General features: G+C 27.7%; 1 pseudogene; it reads left to right on the forward strand.

Annotated features, from left to right (window-relative positions):
* The first annotated feature begins 2,162 nt into the window (after positions 1-2,162).
* LOC148194648 (uncharacterized) lies at positions 2,163-6,563 on the forward strand (annotated as a pseudogene).
* The last annotated feature ends 2,139 nt before the right edge of the window (positions 6,564-8,702 follow it).

Genomic DNA, 8,702 nt, shown 5'->3' on the forward strand with positions numbered 1-8,702 from the left:
TAGTTTTCACCGTTCCTAATTATACTTAGGATACAATAATTTGACTTTGACTATGATTATTATTTACAAAGTCAACCCTTTTGTAATAATTATGACAATGGATTAAAGTTAAATCCTTTTTAAAAATCGATAGTGTTCAGCAGTAACATTGTTACTTTTCATTTTCAAAATTCTAAAATATGAATTGAAGTGAGGGATTCTAATACATCATAAATTGCTGAAATTTAATGTTAATTTTGACTTATGAAACTACATCCTTATGCTTCTTTTATACTAAATGTACTTTTTTAAATGTTATTTTAATTTTTTTAAACTTATTTATGTATATTAAGAAAGTTTGTTAATCTATTAAGTAACATTGAATTTGTCAATTATATTGTTTAAAATTACCTTTAAAGTTATTGAGACTCATCATCTCCTATTGAATCTGTAGATATTTATTTTTCCAAATTCTAAGAAATAGACAATCAAGTAATCATATTATTTATAGCACTTGTGGTAAATTATTTAAAGATATTTTGGTCAAAAAAAATAGAAAAGATTTAAATATTTTTTTAGAAACAGATTTTAAAAAATTATGTATCAGGACAGAGGCAATAAGAATAACAATTATATCTCTATAATATCTATTTATAGCAAATATTTATTAGTCAAATCACCTAGTGGAAACATTAATTATAGTGAAAGAACAACACTAAAAAATATTTAAAGAACTAATTTTAGGTTTTGTGGTTCTAAATCAAGAATTTAGAAGTTTCTACCGATTTTAACTGTAAGAAAAAAGTTACTTTAAAATGAAATAACTATTTACTATCTACCAACTTTATTTCCAAGATAAGTATTGCCAACGTTTCAAAACTAACAAAAAGTCAGAATTCTGTTTCGGCTAAAATATCTTTTGGTTGTTTTTATTAAAAAAATTCATTAATTTTATATGGTAACTTATTCTTTTAAAATATCAAATAAAAGTCATAAAAAGTATAATTAAAATAATCTTAAATATATGCTAACATTATATTAACAGAATAATTTTTTGACAGCTTTTTTGTCCTGATAAATTTGTTGGCTATCTGATTAATAATTTTATAGATAAATTCCCAACACACAAGCTTTACAATTTTTTTTGGTTAACTTCACATTATGTCAATTGTCTTCTTGTGGTTCCAGCTTATTTATGTGTTAAGTTTTCTAACGTAAAATTGTGTTATTTTTATTCTTGTGAAATGCGATACTTTTTTTAGAGCATAATTTAGGCTTAATACCCTATTTTGTCCCCAGTTTTGCTCGAAAATGTCAAATTAGTTCATCCTTTAAAAATTGCGTCAATTACATCCTCACTTAATAAAATTTGCATCAATGAAATCCCTTCCGTTAAATCCGTACAAACGGCGTTAATTGAGGAAGTAGAAGAAAGAGAAAAATAATTAACGCCGTTTGTACGGATTTAACGAAAGAGATTTCATTGATGCAAATTTTATTAAGTGAGGACGTAATTGACGCTTTTTTTAAAGGATGGACTAATTTGACATTTTCGAGCAAAACTGGGGACAAAATAAAGTATTATGCCCATAATTTAATATCTGTTAGTTGAAACATATTTATAATATATAAAAAATGGTTAACTTTATAAAAAATAATAAAACTATAATCAAAATAATAAAAAACAACATAAAATTGCATATATTAATTTGAATTTTTATTATTCTTTTTAGAATAATTTAATGTAATATAATGTGTTGAGTTTAAAACAGATTAAACAAATAAATGAATTGTGTGAAAAAATAATCATACGTTAAAACAATATTTTTTTATAACAAATAATTCAACTTTCTAAATAAATTTAATTGTTAAAAATGATATTCAAAGTAATAGTCATTAAAAATGTTTATGGAAAAACTCTAAAGAAGGATCTTAACTATAATTAGTCTTTGGATTAGTTTTGGACTTACATCTTCTTTATGGAAGCTTATAATGCTTTTATGTTATTTTAATTTTCTCTCTCTTCCTCTATACACGTTGTTCGTTCAATAAAGAATATATCATGCAATATGTTTTCTACCTGCATTACGTATCATCCCATTATGATATTTCTATTATTTGTCATGATATTCAGAGCCTAACGGTCTTCTTCTTCTCCATCACCCTTCTTTGCTTCTGTTGCCATGGGTGATGAAACATATCCCTCTTGTAACGTTCACCACTTTTCATATCTTCATCCCAATGAAAATCGTGCAATGCCCTTGCTTTCCCCGTTACTTGATTCAACAAATTACCATTCTTGGAGCAGATCTATGATCACTGCTCTCAGTGCCAAGAACAAAGTGGAACTCATTGATGGAAGTACCCCATGACCATTAGCATTTGATCGTCTTTATGGAGCTTGGAAGCGCTGCAATAACATGGTGGTCTCCTGGCTCGTACATTTTGTTTCTTCATTTATCAGGCAGAGCATCCTTTGGATGGACTGTGCCGAGGAAATTTGGCGTGATCTCAAGTCTCGGTACTCGCAGGGTGATCTTCTTCGCATTTCAGCTCTTCAGCTTAAAGCTTCTTCTCTAAAACAAGGTGATTTCACTGTCACCGATTATTTTACTCAACTTAGGGTTATTTGGGATGAACTGGAAAATTTTCGGCCAGATCTGGTTTGCATTTGTGGTGCACAATGTACTTGTAAATTGTCTTCAACTCTTGCTCAACGAAAATTGGAAGATCAAGCTATGCAGTTTCTTCGTGGTTTAAATGATCAGTATGCTAATATTCGCTCTCATGTTTTGTTGATGGATCCTTTACCTCTAATTAACAAAATCTTCTCGTATGTAGCCCATCAGGAAAGACAATATTCTATTCCTAACATTTTTCATGCAGAGACAAAACATAATTCTATAAATGTTGTTAATGCCACCACTACTTCTGCTTGTACCTTTTGTGGACGATCTGGTCACACTGAGAGTACCTGTCATCGCAAACACGGCTTCCCAAATCATTCTGATTCTAAGAACAATAAAAGTGCCCCCACTTGTGGAAAAATTTGCTCATATTGTGGAAAGACCGGTCATACTATTGAAGTTTGCTATAAGAAGCATGGATATCCTCCCGATCACCGTTTCTTTAATACCAAATTCTCTTCTGCTAATAGTGTCTCACTCACTGAAGCATCAGTTGCTGAAAAGGAACAACATACTGGTTCAGAGAATTCAGAAATTTGGTTTACTCCTCAACAATATTAAGCTTTATTGGCCTTGATTCAGCAACCATCTCATACTGCTTCAGCATCAAATTCTGCACATGTTAATCACACTAGTTCAATTTCCTCTTCTACACACACATCACATCCTTCACGTAGTATCCCATCCATAATTTGCACAACACACACACTCCACACAACTCCCTGGATCCTTGATTCAGGAGCCACAGACCATGTTTATAATTCTTTACAATTTTTCACTTCATATCATGTCATTGCTCCTATTACTGTTAACCTTCCTAATGGCCATCGTGTTATTGCCACTCATGCTGGCACAATTCACCTTACTTTCACATTTTATCTTATTAATGTTTTATATGTTCCTTCATTCACATTCGATTTGATTTCTCTTTCAAAATTGGTCTTGAATACACCGTATGAGATTCTTTTCACAGCTAACTCTTGTCTCATACAAGATGCAAAAACCAAGATGAAGATTGGTTTAGTTGATGTGAAGAATGGCCTATACCAACTTGTTCCTCAGAATTTTAATTTTCCCCAGATCCATTCTTCTGTAGTACATCCTGATTGTAATGTTTTGCCTATTGATCTTTGCCATTTTCGCATTGGGCATTTATCAAACACTCGTTTACATACTATGAAGAAGATATACCCTTGTTTGACCATAAATGAAAATTTCATTTGCAATTTTTGTCATTATACAAAGCAACGCAAACTTCCATTTCCAACAAGTCATTCACATGCTCAAAAACCTTTTTCTCTTTTGCATATGGATATATGGGGGACCTTACTCCACCCCCTCCATGCATGGTCACAAATTTTTTCTCACAATTGTGGATGATAATACACGTTTCACATGGATTTTTCTCATGACCAATAAAGCAGAGACTCGCCAACTCATTGTTAATTTCATTGCTTTTGTTGAAAACCAATTTAACTCTCATGTTCAAATCATTCGCACAGATAATGGTGTTGAGTTCTCTATGCATGAATTTTTCACATCTAAAGGAATAATACATCAAACCTCATGTATAGAAACTCCACAACAAAATGGAATTGTGGAGCGCAAACATTAACATTTACTTAATGTTACTCGTGCTCTACTCTTTCATTCAAATTTACCTGCATGTTTTTGGAATTATGCACTTTTGCATGCCACTTATTTGATAAATATCATCCCAACACCATTTCTCAATAATAACACTCCTTTTTCAAAAACTTTATGGTCATACATGTGATATCTCTTCACTCAAAGTGTTTGGATGTTTGTGCTACATTTGTACATCTACTGCCCATCGTAAGAAATTAGAACCACGAGCCCATCCTTGTGTTTTCCTTGGAATCCCACATACTACAAAAGGATACCTTGCCTATAATATTCATAATCGTAGCATTGTTATCTCACGCAATGTATACTTTTATGAGGATCACTTTCCATTCCTTCACCTCCCATCCAATGATTCTAATATTCCTACTGTCTCACCAACTCCATTTGACAATACTTCACTCTCTCATGACTTTATTCCTTATCCATCTACTACACCTGCTCTTGCTCCTTCTCCTACTTTTGCTCAGACAACTTCCCCCACACATCCACTAAGGTGATCCAGTCATGCTCATCATCCTCCCTCTTATGCACAAGATTACAATCATTCTTTCGCATCAACTTCTACCAATCTTCATCCAGGTATGTGTTATCACATTCAAGATCATCTTTCTTATTCTTACCTTTTTAACAATTTTCAGTCATTTATTTATTCTGTTTCCACAACCACCGAACCACATTCCTATGTTGAAGCTGTCAAATATGATTGCTGGAAAAAGGCCATGCAAGATGAATTGGAGGCTTTAAACTTGAATAATACTTGGACTGTTACGACTCTGCCACCCAATAAACATGTCATTGGTTGCCGATGGATTTATAAAATCAAGTATCATGCATATGGCAGCATTTAACGTTACAAAGCTCGTCTTGTAGCTAAGGAATACACTCGAATGGAAGGCTTGGGTGGATTATGGGTGGATTATTCTAAACACAAGTTTGTCTACACATACAGTTTTGACAACATACTATATTCGTATAGGGAAAATATTTAGCATTATATGTATAATAAAAGAAGTTGAAGTAATTTATTAATTAATCTTGACATAGTATAATACAATTTTCAAATTGCCACCATTTTATACATTGAAGCTATTTGGAACTATGTAATTTTTTCATGTTCAACCTTAATACAAACAAGGACTATGAAGATTTAGAAGACTAAAAATATGAGAGAATTTGGAACAAAAGTAAAGATATTTTTTTATTAAACAACAATCTATTTAACGTCAAAAGAGGAAGTGTAGCAAAAGAGAAGAATGAGTTATATCAAGTTCTTTTAGGTGGAAAAGAGTGTTAAAATAGATTAGGAAAAGGATATAATATTGGTAGATGGTATTGGTCTTACTCATAGAGAAATGTTCAAATAGTATGAGAAAGTATGAATATATATAAATATTGTAAAATGATTGCTTTGTTATTATGAAGATAATTGTATGTGTTGAGTATAAATGCTTGTGAAAGAGGATTAAAAATGAGTATAAAGAATTTTGTTCCCTCTCATATTTAAATATAATCTTCTTTAATTTATATATATATATATATATATATATATATATATATATATATATATATATATTACATTTTTATTAGGTCTACCTTTAAATTTTTTTATTATTTTTACCTACTTTTGTTATTTTTACTTTTATTTACTTTATATTGTTAATATTTTTTTATATTTTTTTTCATTTCTTTTTTTTCAATGGTTTCACTTTGTCAGCAACTACAATTGCTGACACTATCAGTAAAAAAAAAAGCATTCACCACCTATAAAAGAAAATAAAGGATAGGAAGAAATGAAGTGAGAAAAAAAAATGAGTGTTACTCTCTCCACCACCACACACTATTCTCTACACTTCCCTAATTTTTTTTAACTCTAAAAATATCCTTATTTACTTTTATCCATTATTTTTTTAACTTTTTCTTAAAACCCTAATTTTTACTCTGTTATTCACTCAATTGCACATCACACCCCCACACTCTTACTTTCTCTCCTCCTCTCTTATTCTCCTCTTTCTCTTTTCCCAATTTCCATCTTTCTCTTTCCCCAATTTACCATTTATGTCAAGGTTCTCTTCTCCTTTACTTGGTTCGTGTTGGTGCTTGATTGGTGGTGGGTTTGTGTTGTTGCTTGATTCATGGTGGGTTCACGGTGTTGTGGAGTTTAGTGCTTCTTTGTTGTTGTCTCTAATCCAAGTTAGTGATTCTACATGCGCCTTCAACGAAGAAGAAGAGAAACGCCAAAGGCTGCAATAGATATGGGACATCTGTTGAGCCTTCAACATTTTGGGTGTTTTCCTCCGTTGAAGGTCCATATCCGTTGAGGCCTTAGGGTTTCGTTTTCTTATTTTTTTTTTAGGTTATTAATTTTATTTAGGTTGTTAATTTTTGTACATTTATTTTAATTTAATATTTTTTTTGTAGTATTATTTATTTATAAATGAAAGCATGGAAAGCTGAACGAATTCTTTTATTTATTTTTTTACTTTTTAGTTTATTATTTTATTGATTTGTAAATTAATTTTTAGATACTTTTAAAGTTAAGTAATTATATTTTAATTATAATTATATTTTAAGTAAATTATGTATTTATAATTAATTTAATTTTGTTTTATTTAATGAATTAATTATTATTAATTTAATTGATTTTGTTTTGAATTGTTTTATTTTGAAAGAAGAACAGTCACACAGAAAAGGAAAAGAAGAGGAATTTAATTTGCATGGAAGTGATGGAGTGTGAGGGTTCATTCATATATTGGTGGAAACCATTAATGAAGTGGTTGAAAGTTGGAGAAAGTTAAAATTTTTAACCATCACATTAAATATGGAAGGGTAAAAAAAGAATTGAGAGGTACAAGAAACACTCTTTGGTGGTGAGGGAATAAAGCTAAAAAAAATTAAGATAAAGAGTGTTTCATCCTATACCTTCAACATCTCATCCTGCACCTCCAAAAATCTCATTTTTAACCTTATGACATCCTACACCTCCAACTTATTTAAAAATTTCATTTTTAATTTTAATAAATATCTTTTTATTTTCATCTCTTTCCTATTAAAGATACTTTAATAAATATCATTTTATTTTATTCTCTTTAATAAGGCATTCTACACCACCTTAATAATAATATAATTTAATTTAAAATTTAAATATTATTTAATATAATTTTGTATTTTAATAATTATTAAAATATGATTTATATTATAATAATAGTAATAAAAAAATAAAAATAAAAATAGAATAAAATTTGATTTAATATATTCAAATATATTAAATTATATTAAAATATTAAAAGGACTTAAATAATTATTAAATTTTAAATAAAAACAACAGTTTTTAAAAATTTGTTTATCAGATATAAAAATCAGTTTTGTTTTTAATTTAAAATTTAATCAATATTTAATTTAATTGAAAATTATAATATTATTTTATATTTTTTTTATTACTAATTATAAAATATGATTTATATTTTTATAATAATATTATTAGAAAATAAAAATAATATTAAAAATCACATTTAATATATTTAAATATATTAAATTAAATTAAATAATTATGAAAATTTAAATAAAAATAAAATTTTAGAAACATGTGTTAGTCGGATACAGAGATTCGATAAATTTGTGATCGGATATGGATATCCGATAAATTATTTTTTCTAAAATTTTGATTTTTATTTAAATTTTGATATTAAATGTGATTTTTAATATTATTTTTATTTTCATTAATTTTACTCTTATTTTAATTATTATTATTTTTAATTTTTAATAAAACTATTATAAAAATAAAAATCATATTTTAATAATTATTAAAATATAAAAATATAATAAATAATGCTATAATTTTTAATTAAATTAAATATTGATTAAATTTTAAATAAAAAACAAAACTTATTTTCGATAACAAGTTTTTGAAAATTTTATTTTTTATTTACAATTTAATAATTGTTTAATTTATTTTAATATTTTAATATATTAAGTCAAATTTTATATTATTATTTTAATTATTTTATTTTTATTTTTTTAATATAGCTATTATTATAATATAAATCATATTTTAATAATTATTAAAATATAAAATTATATTAAATAATATTTAAATTTTAAATTAAATTAGAATTATTATTAAGTGGTGTAGAGTGTCTTTAATAAGAAAGTGAAGAAAATATAAAGATATTTATTAAAATGTCTTTAATAAGAAAGAGAATAAAGTTAAAAATAAAATTTTTAAAAAAACTGGGAATGCAGGATGTCATAAGGCTAAAAATGAAGTATTTGAAAGTGCAGGATGAGATGTTGAAGGTGTAGAATGAAACATTCTAACATAAAATAGGAATGTGAATAGCAAAACCCAGTTAAGGCCCACTACTCATTTATACTTATTTTGTGCTTTGGGCT

The sequence above is a fragment of the Vigna umbellata genome, chromosome 8 (assembly GCF_029865625.1).
Source record: "Vigna umbellata cultivar VRB3 chromosome 8, Vumbellata_1.0, whole genome shotgun sequence".
NCBI lineage: Eukaryota > Viridiplantae > Streptophyta > Magnoliopsida > Fabales > Fabaceae > Vigna > Vigna umbellata.